The 19069-nt window shown below is 36.9% G+C and overlaps 1 pseudogene; it reads left to right on the forward strand.

Moving 5' to 3' along the window:
- The first annotated feature begins 872 nt into the window (after positions 1-872).
- LOC114888412 lies at positions 873-1873 on the forward strand (annotated as a pseudogene).
- The last annotated feature ends 17196 nt before the right edge of the window (positions 1874-19069 follow it).

The following is a 19069-nucleotide window of genomic DNA, read 5'->3' on the forward strand; positions in this document are numbered from 1 at the left end:
ACTGATATCATATGATATTTGTCTTTCTCTATCTGGCTTACTTCACTTAGCATGATAAAACCCAAGAATTCTAGTACCAAAAGTCACATGCTGAACATTATTACATGGTTTCCATTCTTGTAGCAATAACACAAGGTTTTATTTTACCATTGAAATATTAGTTTTGTTCACTATTTAAAACCTTGATTAGCTGGAGAAATAGATACTTGATAGTGTAAATTATTCATCTGTATATAACACAAGATTTACAGAATCCATCTGCTATTTCATTTGTGAAGGAAACTCGAGAGATTATAATTATACACAAAGACAAATTTGAAATCTAGAATCAAGCAATCATGAGAAAAGAATGACTTTGTATTGCTTTCAAAATCAAGTTAAATTACTATTATTTTAAGTCAGCTCTAAAAATGTTTTGGAAAACTGGATAAAAGATGTATTTGCTTATTCATAAGACATCTACATCATAAGACTGGCTGCTCTGAAATTTCCTTATATATACTTTACTGTAAAATAAAAATTATTTCCCAAGTTCACCAAAGTTCAGCTCATGGACAAAACAGAAATGTCAGCTGTGGCAGTAGGAGCTGATCGCTGAATGTGAAAGCCCCAAGCAAGTCTGACATGTGGGTTCCAGTTAAAGGCATCAGGAGAGCAGTTAGCCTTGTCAAAAGACTGTTGGCCCCTAAGGCACTCATAATAAGGAGATACGCTTCTGACCTTTTATTACTTTGAGTTAGACTTTTTAGAAGGTTCCAGAGCAGGCTAGGCTTCAATTGAGAGGGAGAAAACAAGATAAGTAAAGGTTAAGTAAGGGAGTGGAGCTGGCATCTACGGTGTTAAGAGGGACGTGCAGACCTGGAAGCTGTGAAATGATGTGATTTAAGCTGATGTTCAGCCTGCTGGGAAAGCTGTGGCTGCAAAAAATGGTATCTGGCCATGTCAGATATGAAGCAAAAGAAGATGGTTCAGGAGCGTGTGCGGTTATTCTAGCTTGCAAGCTCAGGATATGCAACTTCCTAGAGTGAAGAAACCTCAAAGTCGTCTATAAGAAACATGACAGCCTCTATTTCTACTGTGCCATCAAGGGTCAAGACCATGAGCCCGTCACACTGTTGCTGAGACCTGCCCTCTCTACACTGGCACCGAATTGAATCTCAGAGACAGAGTTTTGGGTAAAGCAGAAAAGAATAGCTTTATTGATTTACCAGGCAAAGGGGACCACAGCAGGCTATTGCCCTCAAGACTATGTCCTGTCCTGGAGGGGGTAGTGAGGAGTCTTATAGTAATGGTTCAAGGAGCAGGGTGTGATCAGCTTGTGTCCATTCTTCTGATTGCTTGGTAATGAGGTAATGGGGAGTCAGCATCATCAACCTTCTGGCTCCAACCAATTTAGGTTCTATGTTCTTGCAGTCAGCAGTTTTCATCTGGTGGGGGTCTGCTTCCTGTACAAACTACTTAGGAATGTGTGTCAAGCCTTTATCTATATCTTTCAGGGAACTGCTATGTGGCAGATTTATAGTCTAAATTGTTACCAGTTCCCCAGCCCAACAGCTATTGTTTGTTCCACAATCTTCACATTTCCCCATCATCAACTCTTGGTTCAGCCTTTTATTTCAAAAGACATGGACACAGGGGTTTGTACACAGTTTCAACTCTGGAACTGACTGACCAATATGTGGACCTCCTGGACAAATACTTCAAGCTGGACATCATCTTCAACTTTGAGAAGGCCTGCTTCATCTCAGATGCATTTTTGATGAGGGTGATGTCCAGGACAGCTCCAAGAAGAGTGTGATGAAGATTGCAGGTGGATGACCAGCTGCAGGAGGAGGATGAGAAGCCCTGAAGTATGCTGGAGAAGATGGGTTAGGAAGAGCCCCTGCCTGGCTGGGTGATAATGTGGGGAGTGGTGGAGAGACAGGGTATGAGTGGCTGCTTCTCATATGTCTTTCTGAGGGCTGTTTTCATGGGGGTACCCAGTAGCCCCGCCGCTGCTGTCTCACCTTCTTTCAGGGTGAGCTGTGGGTTTAGATCCTCAAACATTCCCTTTCTTTCTCCATTCCCCACTTCCTGTTTCCCCTTTTCCCACCAAAGGTTTTAGGAGCTAAGAGTTAGGAAAATGTGACCAAGACAGGGGTGTTATATGACTTTCATTTCCTGCTTTTCAGGGACTAATGTTACCCCATCTCCTCCCTTCCTTTATAACTATAAATACATACATATATCAGGTTTAAAGAAAAGATTTCAGGGTTCTTATCTAATCCCTGCCACAAAACCTACCTCCACCCCTCCAGCAGCCTGCCAGGGTAGCTTCTCTGCCTGGGAGCGGGGCTTCTGTGTGGGAGAGAACTCCTTCTCCCTCATCTGCCCCTCCCCTTCCTTCTTGGCTGCAAAGGGGTCTGGGCTGCAAAGGGGTCTGGGACTACTGCCAGGGGAGAAACAACATAATTTTTTTCTAACCTTGCAGCTTTGAGGGAAGGGAGAGTTGGGTGAAGGGTGGATTTAATGGGAAACTGGGACCAGTCCCTCTTTCATTCCATGTTTAAGGGGTGGGGTACAGGAAATGTTTGATTTTATTTCCTTTTCTCTGATATGAAAAGAAAAGCACAAAGTTTTTTAACTAATGGATATCAGGTGGGAAAGCCATTAAGATCTCTTTGATTTCTTCATAATACTCTAAATCTTCCAAAGATGAAACCTTAGATACATTCTATTTATCCTTATACAGGTGAAAATAAGTTCAGACTATGGCAAAATTGTGCCTTTGTAAATTAAAATATGTTTGAGATACAGTATTATGTTAGTTTCAGGGGTATTACATAGTGAGTTTCCATTTGCATAAATTAAGAAATGATCACCACAATAAGTCTCATAACCATCTGTCCTCATACAAAATTATTATAATATTGTTGAAGATATTCCTTTTACTGCATATTACATCCACATGGCTATTTTATTTTTATAACTGGAGATTAATACCTTTTAATACCCTTCACCTATTTTACCCCAAACTCCCCCCACCCCCGGTTCTTGCAAACACTAGTTTGTTCTTATCTATGAGTCTGTTTTCTTTGTTTGTTTTGTTTTTTAGATTCCACATATAAGTGAGGTTATACTGTATTTGTCTTTCTATTTCTGACTTATTTCACTTAGCATAATACCCTCTAGGTCCATCCATGTTGTCGCAAATGGAAAGATTTCATTCTTCTTATGACTAAGTAATGTACCATTGTATGTATAAATTTTGTTTTTGTTTTTTAGATTCCACGTACAAGTGAGGTTATACTATATTTGTCTTTCTCTTTCTGACTTATTTCACTTAGCATAATACCCTAGGTCCATCCATGTTGTCGCAAATGGAAAGATTTCATTCTTCTTATGACTAAGTAATATACCATTGTATGTATAAATACCAAAATTTCTTTATCCATTCATCTATTGATGGGCACTTAGGTTGCTTCTATATCTTAGATATTGTGAGTAACGGTACAATGAGCATAGGAGTGCAAATATCTTTTTGAATTATTTTTCCCCCTTTGGAAAAATATATAGAAGTGGAATTCCTGGATAGTATGGTAGCTCTATTTTTAATTTTTGATGAATCTGCATACTGTTTTCCATATTGGCTGTACCAGTTTACAATCCCACCAATAAGTTTGCTTTTCTCCACATCCTCACCAGCACTTGTTATTTGTTTTCTTTTTGATGATAGCCATTATGACAGATGTGAGAGCATATACCTTTGTGGTTTTGAATTGCATTTCCTTGATGATAAGTGATGTTGAGCAACTTTTCATGTGTCTGCTGACCATCTTTATGCCTTCTTTGGAAAAATGTCAATTCAGGTTCCTTGCCCACTTTGTAACTGGATTGTTTGCTTTTTTTGTGTGAGATTTTTGTATGTTATGGATAATAAACCCTTATGAAATATATCATTTGCAAATATCTTCTCCCATTCAGTAGGCTGCCTTTTCTTTTTGTTGATAGTTTCCTTCACTGTTCAAAAGCTTTTTAGTTTAATGTGGTCCCATTTGTTTAGTTTTTAATTTGGTTCCCTTGCCTGAGGAGACAGGTCCAAAAAATGTTGCTAAGGTCTATGTTAAAGACTCTGTTGCCTAGGTTTTCTTCTAGGAAGTTTATGATTGCAGGTTTTATATTTACATCTTTTTTAGTTTTTTTTTTTTTTTGTATATGGTATGAGAATGTAGGCATTTGATTCTTTTGCATGTAGCTGTCCATTTTTCCTTACACCATTTATTTAAGAGGCTTTTTCTCCCCATTTTATATTCTTGCCATTTTGTCATAGATATTTGACCATAGAAGTGTGCATTCATTTCTGTGCTCTCTATTCTTCTACTGATCTATGTGTCTGTTTTTGTGCCAGAACGATACTGTTTGGATTACAGTGGTTATGTAGTGTAGTTTGAAATCAGAAAGTGTGATACTCCCAGGTTTGTTCTTTTTTCTCAACATTGTTTTGGCTATTCAGGGTCTTTTGTGTTTCCATACATATTTTAAATTATCTGTTCTATTTCTGTGAAAAGTGCCATTGTTATTTTGATAGGGATTGTATTAAATCTGGAGATTGTTTAGGTTAGTATGGTCATTTTAACAATTAACTCTTCTAATCCATGAGTATGGTATATCTTTCCATTTGTTTGTGTTGTTTTCAATTTCTTTTATCAGTGTCTTATAATTTTCTGAGTACAGGCTTTTTATCTCCTTAGTTACATTTTTTTTCTGAAGGATTTTATTCTTTTTTGATGCAGTTGTAAATGGGATATTTTTCTTCATTTCTTTGCTGAAAGTTTGTTGTTATTGTATAGAAATATGACAGATTTCTGTGTGTTAATTTTGTATCCAGCAACTTTACTGAATTCATTTATTAGCCCAAATAGTTTTTGGTGGCATCTTTAAGATTTTCTACTTATAGTATTATTGCATCTGAAAGCAGTGACAGTTTTACTTCTTTCTTTCCAATTTGGATTCTTTTTATTTCCATATCTTGTCTTATTGCTGTGGTGAGGGCTTCTAATACTTATGTTGAATAAAAGTAGAGAAGTTGGACATCCTTGTTTTGTTCCTGATCTTAGAGGAAATGCTTTCAGCTTTTCACCATTGAGTATGATGTTGGCTGTAGCTTTATCATACATGGCCTTTATTATGTTGATTTGTATTCCCTCTATACTTACTTTGTTAAGAGTTTATACCATAAATGAATGTTGAATTTTGTCAGAAGCTTTTTCTACATCTATTGAGATGATCATATGATTCTTATTCTAAATTTGTTATGTAGTTTATCACATTGACTGATTTTTGAATATTGATCTATCCTTGCATCCCTGAGATAAATCCCACTTGATCATGCTGTATAATCCTTTTAATGTATTGTTGAATTCAATTTACTAATATTTTGTTGAAGATTTTTTCAACTATGTTCATTAGTGATATTGACCTGGAATTTGCTTTTTTTTGTGATATTTTCTGTTTTGGTATCAGGGTGATGCTGGTCTCATAGAATGAATTTGGAGACATTCTACCCTCTGCAATTTTTTGGAGTAGTTAATTCTTCTTTAAATGTTTGGTAGAATTCATCTGTGAAACTGTCTGATCCTGATTTTTTTTGGAGTTATTTTATTATCAATTCAATTTTATTACTGGTAATTGACCTATGCATATGTTATATTTTTTCCAGATTCAGTTGTGAGAGATTGCATACTTCTAGGAATTTCTTAGGTTGTCTATTTTATTGGTGTATAATTGTTTGTAGTAATCTTTTATGATCCTTAGTAGTTCTGTAGTGTGGGTTGTAACTTGTCTTCTTTCATTTCTGATTTTATTTATTTGGGCCTTCTCTTTTTTTCTTGGTGAGTCTTGCTAAAAGTTTATCAGTCTTATTTATCCTTTTAAAGAAGTAGCTCTTATTTCATTGATTTTTCCTAATTTATTTTAGTATCTATTTCATGCATTTCTGCTGTGATCTTTATGATTTATTTTCTTCTACTAATTTTTGGTTTTGTTTGTCCTTCTTTCTCTAGTTCATTTAGGTGTAAAATTTGCTTGTTTTAGATTATTCTTATTTCATAAGGTAGGCTTGTATTGCTATAAACTTTGCTCTTAGAACTGCTTTTACTGCATCCCATAGATTTGGATTATTGTATTTTTGTTTTCTGTTGTCACCAGGTATTTTTTAATTTCCTCTTTGATTTATTCGGTGACCCATTTGTTGTTCAGTAGCATGTTGTTTGGACTCCACATGTTTGTTTGTTTTTATGTGTTTTTTTGTGGTACGCGGGCCTCTCGCTGTTGTGGCCTCTAGTTGCGGAGCACAGGCTCTGGATGCACAGGCTCAGGGGCCATGGCTCATGGGCCCAGTCACTCCACGGCATGTGGGATCTTCCCAGACTGGGGCACGAACCCGTGTCCCGTGCATCAGTAGGCAGACTCTCAACCACTGTGCCACCAGGGAAGCCCCCATGTTTGTATTTTTTGCAGTTGCTTTCTTGTAGTTGATTTCTAGTCTCATAGCATTGTGGTTGGATAAGATGCTTGGCATGATTTCAACCTTCTTAAATTTACTGATACTTGTTTTGTGGCCTAGGGTGGCCTAGAGTGTAATCTATTCTGAAGAATTGTCCATGTCCATGTAAAAAGAATGTGCATTGTGCTGTTTTTGGAAGGAATGTACTATATATATTTATTAGATCTAGCTGATTAATATGTCATTTAAAGCAAGTGTTTCCTTACTGATTTTCAGTCTGGATGATTTGTCCATTAATGTAAATTGGGTGTTAAAAGTTCTACTATTATTGCATTACTGCCAATTTCTCTCTTCATGTTTGACAATATTTGCTTTATGTATTTATATGCTCCTATGTTGTGAGCATATGTATTTATAATTGTTATATCTTCTTGGATTGATCCCTTTATCTTTATGTAATGTCCTTCTATGTCTCTTATCACAGTCTTTGTTTTAATGTCTATTTAGTCTTTTATAAGCTACCCCAGCTTTCTTTTTGTTGCCATTTTAATGGAATACATTTTTCCATCCACTCACTTCCCATCCCCTCACTTTCAGTCTGTAAGTGTCTTTAGATCTGAAGTGAGTCTCTTGTAAGCAGTATATACTAGGGTCTTGTTTTATTGTCTGTTCGGCCACTCTATGTCTTTTGATTGGAGGATTTAGTCCACTTACATGTAATTATTGATAGGTATATGATTATTGCCATTTTATTCATTGTTTTCTGTTGTTTTGTAGTTCTTTTTTCTTCCTTTTATTTTCTTTTGCTCTCTTCCCTTGTGATCTGATAACTATCTTTAGTGTTACATTTGGATTCCCCTCACTTTTTGTGTTTGTGTTTCTTTTATAGATTTTTGGTTTGTGTTTACCGTGAAGTTCACAAATAACAACATGTATACATATATATGATTTTTTATGTTGATGTTCTAAGTTTGAATTCATTCTAATGACCCTACATTTTTACTTCCCTACCCCAAATATTTATGATTTTGATGTCATATTTTACATTTTTTGATTTTGTGTATCCCCGAACTGCTTATTATGGAAATAGATGATTTTACTACTTTCGTATTTTAAGCTTTCTACTAGCTTAATAAGAGGTTGATTACTATATTTACTGTATGTTTGCCTTTACCCATGATATTTTTCTTTTCTTAAGTTTCATATTTCTAGTTGTGGCCTTTTATTTTCTGCTTAAAGAAGTCCCTTTAACATTTTTTGTAATACCAGATTAGTAGTGAACTCTTAGCTTTTACTGCCTGTAGTTTTTTATCTCTCCTTCAAACGTGAATGATAGCCTTACAAGGGAGAGTACTCTTGGTTGTAGGCTTTTTTCCTTTCATCACTTTGAATACATTGTGTCACCTCTCTTGCCTGCAAAGTTTCTGTTGAAAAGTCAGCTGATGGTTTCATGGGGTTCCCTTCTGTGTAACTAGTTGCTTTTATTACTGCTTTAAGTTTCTTTATTTTTCTTTAATTTTTGACATTTTAATTATAATGTGCCTTACTGTGGGCCTCTTTAGGTTCATCTTGTTTGAGACTCACTGTGTTTCCTGGACCTGAATGTGTGTTTCCTTTCTCAGATTAGGGAATTTTTCAGCTATTATTTTTCAAATAACTTCTCTGCCCTTTCTCTCTCTCTTTTCCTTCTGGGGTCCCTATAATGTAAATGTTATTATGCTTGATATTGTTCCAGATGTCTCTTAAACTATCATTAAATATTTTTTTTCTCTTTTCTGTTCAGCTTAGATGATTTCCACTACTCTCTCTTCCAGATTGCTGATCTGTTTCTCTGTATCATCTAATCTACTGTTGATTCCTTCTAGTGTATTATTCATTTTAGTTATCGTATTCTTCAGCTCTGTTTGAATCTCCTTTATATTTTCTAACTCTTTGTTGTAATTTTCATTGCATTCATTCATTCTTCTCCTGAGTTCAGATAGTATCTTTATGATCATTACCTTGAACTCTTCCCACGCAGTTGGATGTGAGGCCCAGCAGTTTGCAGCATGGGCCTTGTGCTGTCCCAGTGCACAGTGGATACAGATCCCCATGTAGCTATCTGTGTGTCTTGGTGGGTGGAGGGAGGGTTGGGGTTGATGCCAGTTTGCTGGTTTGTGGACCATGTCCCCAGTGCTAATAGCACAGAGGGGACATTCCAAAATGGTGCTGGCCAATGTCAGTGTTATTGCGGTAGAACTAGCTCACCAAAATGGATAGCACTAGCATCTCCATCCTCAGGGAAAATCTCAGTTGCCTCCTGTCTCTTTAGGAGGTTCTCTAAGATCATCAAGTGGGTCTGAACCAGGCCTCTTTCAAATTACAGCCTCTGTGCTGGGACTTGGAGTGTGATAGATTTTGGGTGCACCCTTTGAGACCAGAGTCTTGGTTTCCATAATCTTGTGGCTCTCCCAAACATAATTCCAGCTGGTTTTGAAAGCAGATATTCTGCTGGCTCATCTTCTCAGTGCAGGATTTCCAGGCTGGGGACTCTAATGTGGGGCTTGGAGCTCTCACTCTTTGAGGAGGACCTTTACAGTTGTGATATTCCTCCCAATTGCAAGTTGCTAACTCTGGTGTGTGGGTCCTAGCTATACTGCCTCTCCGCCCCTCTTATGTTTTGTGTTATGGTTCCTTTATTATGTATTCTTTTGTGGAAAATCTTTTCTGCTAGTCTCCAGGTAGTTCTCATAGATAGTTCCTTTGAAAATATTTTTAATTTTTTTGTGTTCATGGGAGGAGGTGAGCTCAGGGTCTTCCTACTCTGCCATCTTGGACATCAGCCACAAAATTGTACTCTTGATTAATTATTGTGTTGCCATTTTAGCTCTATTTTCTGCCTTCTAATTTTAGTTGCATTTTCTAAATGTTCTTTGAGGTCGAAGTCCAAAAGTTTATATGTTTCTTACATGCAAAGACAATACTTTCCATATTTTAAAGTTGGACCTCTATCAAGCATCAGCACATTATTAGGAGTACAATATTAATTAATGTGTTAATACTAAAGTAGCCTCTCTTCTTCTCATAGAGGAGAAGAAATGTGAGTTTCCTGTACAAACTGTAGTTGCTGCATGTTTTTTAATGTTGTTTTACTTTATCAGGAGTGAAATGTGTTTGTTTAAGAATAAAATATGTGGAGTTTGATTAGAATTTGAATCCTGGCTGTGATACTTCTTAGTTATAAGACCTTAAACAAATGATTTAAATGGCTTTAATGTCATATTCTTCATATTTAAGTGGGTTATTAATATGCATTCCATAGGATTGTTTTTTGTGTTGTAATGTAAAATAATCAGCATGATTCCAGGGGCATAATGAGTTTACTCATTTGTTTACTTTCTATTTTGTTTCCCAAAATATGTAAGTTATAATATATTATAAGTTGTATTCTCAGTATCCTCATAGTTTCAGTAACAAATAATTATTTAGCTCTAAGTTTATTCATTTAGTGTAGTCTCCAAATTCAGGACACTGTTAGACTAACAAAAACTACTTTAAGCCAGAAAATATTTAACTTTTAGAATCATGTAGCCAGCTATATATTTTCTCTTATCTTTTCTCAAGTTAAACTTCCCCTTAACATGTTATTTATGCAGACATTCCCAAACCTCATAATCTCCCGTTTCCACCTCTAGATTCTCTACTCTTCTCAGCCCTCTTGATATTATTCAAAGGATAACACTGTACTCTATATACTGCTCCTAGTTCTATCCAGGGCTTTGCTGTTTATTGCTGAATTAGTGCAGTAACTTTCTAGTTGTCTTACCTACTCCTACCTCATTGCCTCCTAACCCATTGTCCATACTCATGTCAAGTAATAGCTTTAGAATAATTACCCAATAAGAAAATTCTAATGGTTAATTTTTTTCCAGAGTATTCTATGTAAAATCCAAACATCTTCCCGTGGAACATAAACCCTTTCACAATCTAAAATGTATTTTCCTCTGTTGACCACAGTATAGACTACCACTGATACATTACAGACAGAGGTTCAATGTGCCCTGGTGTCCCAGCCCACCCCGAATTCATGTGTGCCTGTATGTACCTGGGACACTGCTTCTCCATTTCTTTGTTGCTAACTTCTAGTAGAACTCCATAACTCACCCAAAATGGTTCCTCTTCTCTAGTGTGTCTCTGAGAATGTTTCCAATCTCCTATGTGCCTTCCTCTATTGTGGCACCAAACACATTGGTGTGCATTGATCTGCTTGTTTTTGTCCCCTAAGTAGACTACAACTCCTTGATGGAAGAAATAACAAACATACTGTCTGGCACATACTATCACCAACACTGACCCCTGTCTTCTCTTCCTACCACTATAATCATGATTTACAATATTAATAGGTAAAATGTGCTAAGAGATTACCATGTGCCAGACATTGTTCTAACCTCATTACATCCATTTATATCTCATTACAAGACTCTGTCAGGTACTATGAATGTCCCCATTTAACAGAACAGGAACTGAAGGTACAAAATGTTGAAATCATTTGCTCATGGTCATACAGGTAGTAAGTAGCAGAACCAAAAGTCAAGGTGAGATAGTCTGGTTTAGAGTCTCGTCTCTTAACCACTACAAATTGCTGCTTATAACTGCTCGAAGCAAATGGTTTTCTAAAATTGCAAATATAATTGAAATAATTATATCTTTGAGACCACATTTTAGTTGTATGAAGCATTATACTGTTTCAAGTTAAATTAGTTTCATAATAGTTATATATAGATAAAAGAAAAGTCAAGTAGAAATTTGAACAATCGTATAATCAATGTTGTTAATGAAGACAACTAAAGTGTATGCTTTTTGTCTCCAAATACTTCAGAATACTAAATTAGTGATAGGAAAAAGTGCTACATTGTAACAGTAAAGTAGGAAATTGATAGCATTTATTTGAGATGGGTTGGATGGGAAAAGCCTCACAAAGATCATATTTAGCCTTGGAATATATAATGAACATACAAGTAAGAGAAAGCAAACAAAGCAATTCAAGTTGGCTAAAACACATGAATGGAGAAATGAAACAATGAAAATAGGTTTCATATAGAAAAGAAACTTGGCAAGTTGAAAACACCAAGGGTGTCAAGAGGAATGTTCGATAGTCCTAGGAAAGTAGAGAAAGACAGGTTTGTGGGAAAATTATGAAAAGTATTTTTAATGACTCTACAAAAGAGTGTGACCTGTGTTTTGCAGAAACAAAAACCAGAGTTTTCAAGCAGTTTCTTCAGTTGTTTTCAGATGGCTAATTCCCTGTAAAAGCACACATATTTCTACAAAGGAAATAAATGTATCTAACATAATCATTTTCAGCACCTTAGTGTATGCAAGTATAGTAGGTGTAAATCAGAGTCCAAAACCTCTTGTATGTAAGAAATGTAACTTTATTTTCTAATAAGCCAAAATGATATCTACTTTTATGCCTCATTCTGCCAAAATGACAGGAATTCAATTACAGTCATTGGGTTTCAAACCCTTCAAACCCTTCCTGGAATCATGACTAATCTCTAACGTTTTAGAAGATAATTGGAGGGAGGGGCAATTTGATCCTCTACCATTGATTAAGAAAGCCCTTCTCGGTTGGTCCTTGGAGTCAAGCCTGGGACACTTGTGCCATATCATTTTATCTTCCTGTATTTCTACCCTTGGCCCTTACTAAAATTATAATCAAATACATAATTATGTAAACATGCCACTTAGTGTCTTCTGTATCCATCTAGCATATAAACTCCTTGAAATCAGGAGCAGGATCTATCTGGCCTATCTCCACTTCACTTAGTTGTTCTTATGGGGTTTTATTATGCTCCTTCATCTGGAACATATTCCTCTGCCATCTCATTTTGTCTAAATACCTATTTGTAATTTTATGTATGTGGAAGGTTACTTATGTTTCTCTACCTTGGATAAGTGGTCCTCTGTAGGGGATGTCCTATGTGTCCCAGCAGTGCACTCCCCTTTTATCACCCAATGTCCAGGGACCAGCTAGCTGGCCCCAGGGTAGGTCGCAACCTGTGCCTACAGACTGAGTTCTGCAGGTTGTGGGATTATAGTTTTCTTGCTTCTGGTGTCTGCCTGCTGGTAGGTGAGGCTGGTCTCTATCCTCCCATACACTTTAAATCATCTCTAGATTATTTATGATACCTAGTGCAATGTAAATGCTGTGTAATAGTTGCCAGTGTGACAAATTCAAGTTTTGTTTTTTGTAACTTCCTGGAACTTTTTTTCTTTAATATTTTTGATCTGAAGTTGGTTGAATCTGCAGATGTGAAAACCAAAGATAAGGAGGGCTGACTATACTGTAAACAGAAGGCGTGTAAATCTGTCCTTTAGGCAATGTTAATTGGACATTCTAAACTGAAACCAACAAGGTTCCCTGAACCCACACAGTATAAAATAGAAACTGGAGTGGGGGAAGGAACAAATTCTTTGTGTGATAGACCTATGTGGAGCACAGACTGCAGCTTATGGCAAAAACCTGTGATCACTTCCCAGCAACGACTACTAGGACTTTGGACTAGAAAATTTCCATTTGAGGGGCATTTCCTATCTTGCTGTTGGACATTCTTAATTGAAGCTACCCCTATGACTGCAGGACATAAAATGATCTTAAAATATGAAACAGTTATATGTCTAGGATGATGCCACAGAAACACTCTAATGGGGATGGCAGTGCCCAGAAGAGTTTCATAATAAAATGCAAAAGGTTTATACAGGATCATGTTGCCTGGAGACTGCCATGAAGAGGTACTTACAAGCAGAGAGATTTTTTCCCCTAAGACTGACTCTGGAACTGTGTGAGGAACAGCTTCTATTGTCACATGAGCAGTGTCCTATAAACAGCTCTTTACTGACCAAAAGAAGCTGCTTGGTTTTTGTATGGCAGTTCCAAGATGAATGGACAATATCCTATTTGGGAGGCCACTGCTCTGACTGAGGAAGGTAAAAACAAATCAGCTCAGTGAGCTGAATCACATGTTACTTTCTTAGCAGTTATGGAAAAAATGAACAGCAGTAAAAATCTCCTATGTTTCAGTTTTTACTGACTTATGGATGGTGGCCATTGCCCTGGTCAAATGTTCAGGCAGGAGGGCAATGGAAACGTAGCCTACTAAAGAGATGTACATATGGGGCACAGCCCTGTGGAAATGACTATGGGAATCTGAGGGTTGCATTAAAGTAGAACAGGTTGATACTCATCAGAAGAAACCCTTTCAGGTTCAGAAGGTGATTAGAATTTACAAGCAGATATCTCTGTGTGCTCATTTATGGTGTCCATGAAATGAGTGGATATGGTGGTACTGTAGTGATGCAGAGGTGGGATGAATCTAAACAGAGCCCCCTTGTACTCTCTGATGCACAAAATGCCAATGACTGTTTTGTCTAACAAGAGAGACAAAGACTGTAAATGGCTATGTGACAGATTCCCTGATGGGAAGGCCTTGATCACAGCTGGCAAGTGAGACTAATGCTTGGGAGCTGCCAATGGGTCTTTTTTTCTCATTTTTTAAAAAATTGAAGTATAGTTGATTTACAGTGTTATGTTAGTTTCAGGTGTACAGTAAAGTGATTCAGTACACACACACACACACACACTCACACACGTATGTTATTTTACAGAATCTTTTCCTTACAAGTTATTACAAGGTAATTGAATATATTTCCCTGTGCTATATAGTAGAACCTTGTTGTTTATCTATTTTATATATAGTAGTGTATATCTGATAATCCCAATCTCCTAATTTATCCCTCCCCCCTTCCCTTTTGGTAACCATAAATTTGTGTTCTATGTCTGTGAGTCTATTTCTGTTTTGTAAATAAGTTCATCAGTGGGTTTTGACAAGAAGAGACACCGACTCTGGACTGGGCCTTGCTTACCCAATGGTAGATACAAATACTCACAGTGTTATGGAAGAACTGGAAGAGAAGATATTGCACCAATTTGAATGGCTCACAGTCATTTATTCAGATGAAGGAACACACTTTACAGCCCCTAGTGTCCAACAATGGAAAGAGAGATATCCTTCTCAGAGTAATAGTTTTAACAGAAAATTAGAATGGACAATGAAAACATTGGTTGTCTAAAAAGGGGAGATTAGAACATGAAGGGCTGGCTTATATGCCTTCACAAATATGTGCTCACATTCAAAATAAGCATGAGTGGGGTGAAGTGATGTCCCCACTGGATAGATTTCTCTGTTTTTTTGGCAGATGTGGGGAAGAGTGGTGGGGAAGGATGGTGGTGCTCTTTCTTTCACATATCACCTCAGCATTTTTTCCCCCTAATTGATAAGGTGGTCATAGGATCAGGGCTGCAACTTCCAGGGTTGGAAGCGGTGTGTTGATTCTTAATCAAGGAACTGTGTTTTTAACTTTTATGTCATAATTTCTAAGGTCCTGATAGGGCAAGATGTGCCTTCACCCCATCTGGCAAAATTGGGGCTAACAGAGAAGATAGCCTACTAGTGAAACCAAGCCCCCATAAAACCAATTTCCCCTCCTGAGTTTATAATCAACTACCCTATCCAAAACTTTATTCCATTTCTTGTCCTCTGTGTTAACTGAACACAGTAATCAACCAGAGCCAGATGACTAAAATTGCTGTAGTCAAAAACATCATTAATGTGCTAACATTGCTGTTGTTGATAATATCATTAATGTACAGACTTGGGTTGTTTCTCCAGGGCAAGATGAGTTAACAGACCCCGAGGTCATGGACCATCAGACCAGAGACTTGTAAAGTAGATATCTTGACTCCAGAAACTACAATTAAGAAATGTTACAAGCAGCTCTCACTTTCTGAGATGGACATTCAGCCTATGGAATGTGTATCTCTCAAAATAAATCTACTTCTTACCTAAAAAAAAAAAAAAGTCACAAAGCAATGATTAATTTCAGGTCCTTTGATCTTCCTCTTTAAAAATACCCGCAACCCACAGACCAAGTTGGAGTGGATCTGAGGCTTGTTTTCCACTAGCTTGCTTGGTGCCCTGTAATAAACCCTTACTTTGTTCCTAACACTCACTCTCAGAATTTGACTTTGTGTGCCTCAAGCACACAAGCCCATCGTTCGGCTAATAATTTAATCAATCATGCTTATGTAATAATAAAGCCTCCATAAAATCTCAAAAAGAGGGGGTTCCCAGAGCTTCTAGGTTCATGAACATGTAGAGATTTGGGGAAAGTGGCATTCTCAGGGAGCATGAAAGTTTTCCACACACCTTAACTATTCATCTCTTCCATCTGGCTGCTGCTGAGTTACCTCCTTTTCAATGGGCACCTCTGATTTACAGCCAGTTATCAGGAGTACAGCTAACAACCTGGACTTGTGACTGGCATCCTGAGTTGGAGGGGGTTGTTGGAACCTCCAATCTGTAGCTAGTGTGTTAGAAGTACAGGTAACCTAGGCTTGTGATTGGCATCTGAAGTGGAGGGCAGTCTTTTGAGATTGAGCCCTTTACCTTTGAATCTGATGCTATATCCAGGTAGGTGTGGAGAAAAGCCCCACACCCTCACATAGGAATTAGGGACAGAACCAATTAACTACACAGTATATCCCAAATTTTAGTGGTTTACAATGCACATTATCATGTTCAGGGATCTAAGATATTCTGAACTAGGTAAACCTATTTTATTCTGTTTAACTCACAATTTCCCAAAATTATTTGTTCCTGAAATACATTTTTCCCCTTTGTATCACCCAGTAACATCTCACAGAGCTCTTAACTATGGACTATACTTTAGAATTTGGTTGTAAACTTCCCTCCATATGTCACTCTTTATGAATTGCATGCACCCGAAAGTTAAGTACATCTTCCAAACACTTGACTTCACAAGCCAGAATCTGGGTTTGGAGAAGAACTGGATGACTCCTGTTTCCACCTTTCATTGCAATGTTTGTAAGCAGCTTTTGGCAGGAAAAAGCTCTTTGTAGGAAAGAACCCTTTGTAGGTAGCACCCTTTGGTCTTGTCACTGACCTTAAACCAGGTACTCACATGTTCTACTCATCTCCAGCCTTGGGACACCTTTCAAATCTTTTGATCACACAATACTTTGCCGAGCATGTTGGTTTTTTCCATAGATTGAAGAAGTATAGATGAAGAATAAGTAATTAATTGATGAGCAGGTCTCTTTCTTAGCTTCCCCTCAAATAACCTTGCAATCAAGCTGTGTGAACAAGAAAGATCATGAGGAGTCCACAAGCCTGCACACAGTGGGGGATGGGAATGACTCTGAACCCCTATCTCAATGATTAATTGAGATTACTTCCCTGTTTCCCTTTAAAAGCTTTCATGTCCAGGCAGAATCTTCGGAGGTGGTTTTTGGGGATGCTGAGTCCACTACCTCCCCAGATTGCCAGCAGCCTGATTAAAGGCACTGTTCCTTTCTACCAGCAGTTGTGAGTATTGATTTTGTAAGCCACAAGCAGTGGGATCTGATTTGATAACATGTTCATGATGTGTGCTCCATGGCTGCTTTCACATGGTTGTGTTCACTAGTTCATTGGGCACTAAGCCTACTTCAGGAGATTAGAGGAAGAATATGGGTCACAGAGGTAATATTATCTTCTCCAAATTTAGTATTGCATTTAGCTTACTACCTTCTGAGAAAGAAGGGGAAAATAAAAATTAATAATTGTTGTCTACCTCTATGCTTGCTTTGGAATCTGAAAGCCAGAGGCAGCACACCAAAGTAAGAGAGACAGATACCATGGGTACTTTTTACTACTCTAATTTAGTTTCTAAACGGAAAGCAAATAACACATTTTTAAGACGTATGAGCATTAGTGGATTATAAGAATATCATTACAGAAAAAACTATATAATTAAAATAAAATAACTCTATCAGGTTTCAAAATTGCTTTTAAACTCTATAGGCAAGTGTATATCAGACCCATAGAAAGTGACCAGGGATACACAAATAAAAACGCCTACACAAAACAGGAAGACTTGAATTCTAAACAGTTTAACCAATATGTTATGCTCCAAATGGACTGCTGATTTGTGCATATTAGGCAAAGGATCTTTGTAAAATATGAGGGACGTGTTTCACTTTTTAAAAAATTGAATTACTATTGACTTAAAGAATCTTATTCCAGCTTTCCAGATGAATTGCTTCTTAACTCTCTGTGCCAAAAAAACTGTAAAATAAGGGTCTTTAGTGTTCTATGGAGCTGCTTTCAGATTTATATTGTACATTCTATACTCTATATTAACTATACCCTCATAATTACAAAGGTTTAATTTTAGCTATTGGGAAAATATTTACAAAAATTATCTAAATACTAGAAAATTAAAATATAGGACCATGAGTATAATGACTATTCATGATAAAAATTCCCCAAGAAATTATTGATAAACTCCTACTTGTATGAAAAAGATAACAAATTTACAAGTTCCCAAAACAATTTTTTTTTAATTAAAATATTGGAGCATTCTTAGAAACTTCTTGGAGAGTAAAGTCCCAAAGGCAAGGTCTAGAAAGATTTCTTGGAGATAAATCTCCAGCTAGGAAATCTTAAAGTTGGTAAATTATTTGTGGACAGAGAAGAGGAAGGAAATGAATACCAGATCATTGAAACAGTCTGTTCAAATTCCTAGCTTTCTACAGCTTTATATTCTCAGGGAGAAAGAAACTTTCTTTTACCCTTCTATGTTCTTCTGGCTGGTCTGAAAATTAAATTGGCACAAAACAGATTAACAGGAGAAAAACAAACACAAATTTTATGATATGTATACCTGGGAGAGACCCAGGAAAATTGAGTAATTTACCTTAAATGTCATTTCAGCTGAAGACAAAAGGGGATGTTGGGAGAATCAGATATGGGAATTACCAGGAAAACACAGTAAACCAGGGTAAGGTTGTTATACAGATTTAAGTCATTGCCTTCTCCACTGATAAGAGTTTCTAGAGATTTGATCACTCTCCTCTTCCCAGTACATCCAGAGAGACACACTTACAAATGGAGATTTCCCTTATAACTGCAAATGTCTCTTACAAAAGAATAATTCCTACTTGGTTTTCAGTTTTTCCCATGTCTGTTGTTTTTTAGAAAATAACCAGTTTAAGATTATTAATATGCCAAAGAGACATATTTGGGGGTAGCAAATTCTGCTCCTCCACAATACCCCTACCCAAAATAGGAACCATGGTCATCCTTCAGTATCTGCAGGGGACTGGTTCCAGGATCCCCCTCAGATACCAAAATCTGAAGATGCTCAAGTCTGTCATATAAAATGGTGTAGTATTTAAATGAAACTTATGTACATCTTTCTGTATATTTTAAAACATCTATACATTACATACAATACCTTTATAATGTAAATGCTATGTAAATTGTTTGCTTGTGGCAAACTCAAGTTTTATTTTTTGGAACTTTCTGCAATTTTTAAAAAATATTTTCAATTCACAGTCAGTTAAAACTCTAGATTGAGAAGGCTTAGATATGGAGGATCGATTAATCTAAAAGCAGTGCATGAACTGTGACACGACCTGAAAATTTGAATGCATAAGCACATACACAAACACACGCATATACATATGCACATAGATATCTA

This window comes from Monodon monoceros, unplaced genomic scaffold (genome assembly GCF_005190385.1).
Source record: "Monodon monoceros isolate NGI ecotype Baffin Bay Population unplaced genomic scaffold, NGI_Narwhal_1 Super_Scaffold_8, whole genome shotgun sequence".
Taxonomy (NCBI): domain Eukaryota; kingdom Metazoa; phylum Chordata; class Mammalia; order Artiodactyla; family Monodontidae; genus Monodon; species Monodon monoceros.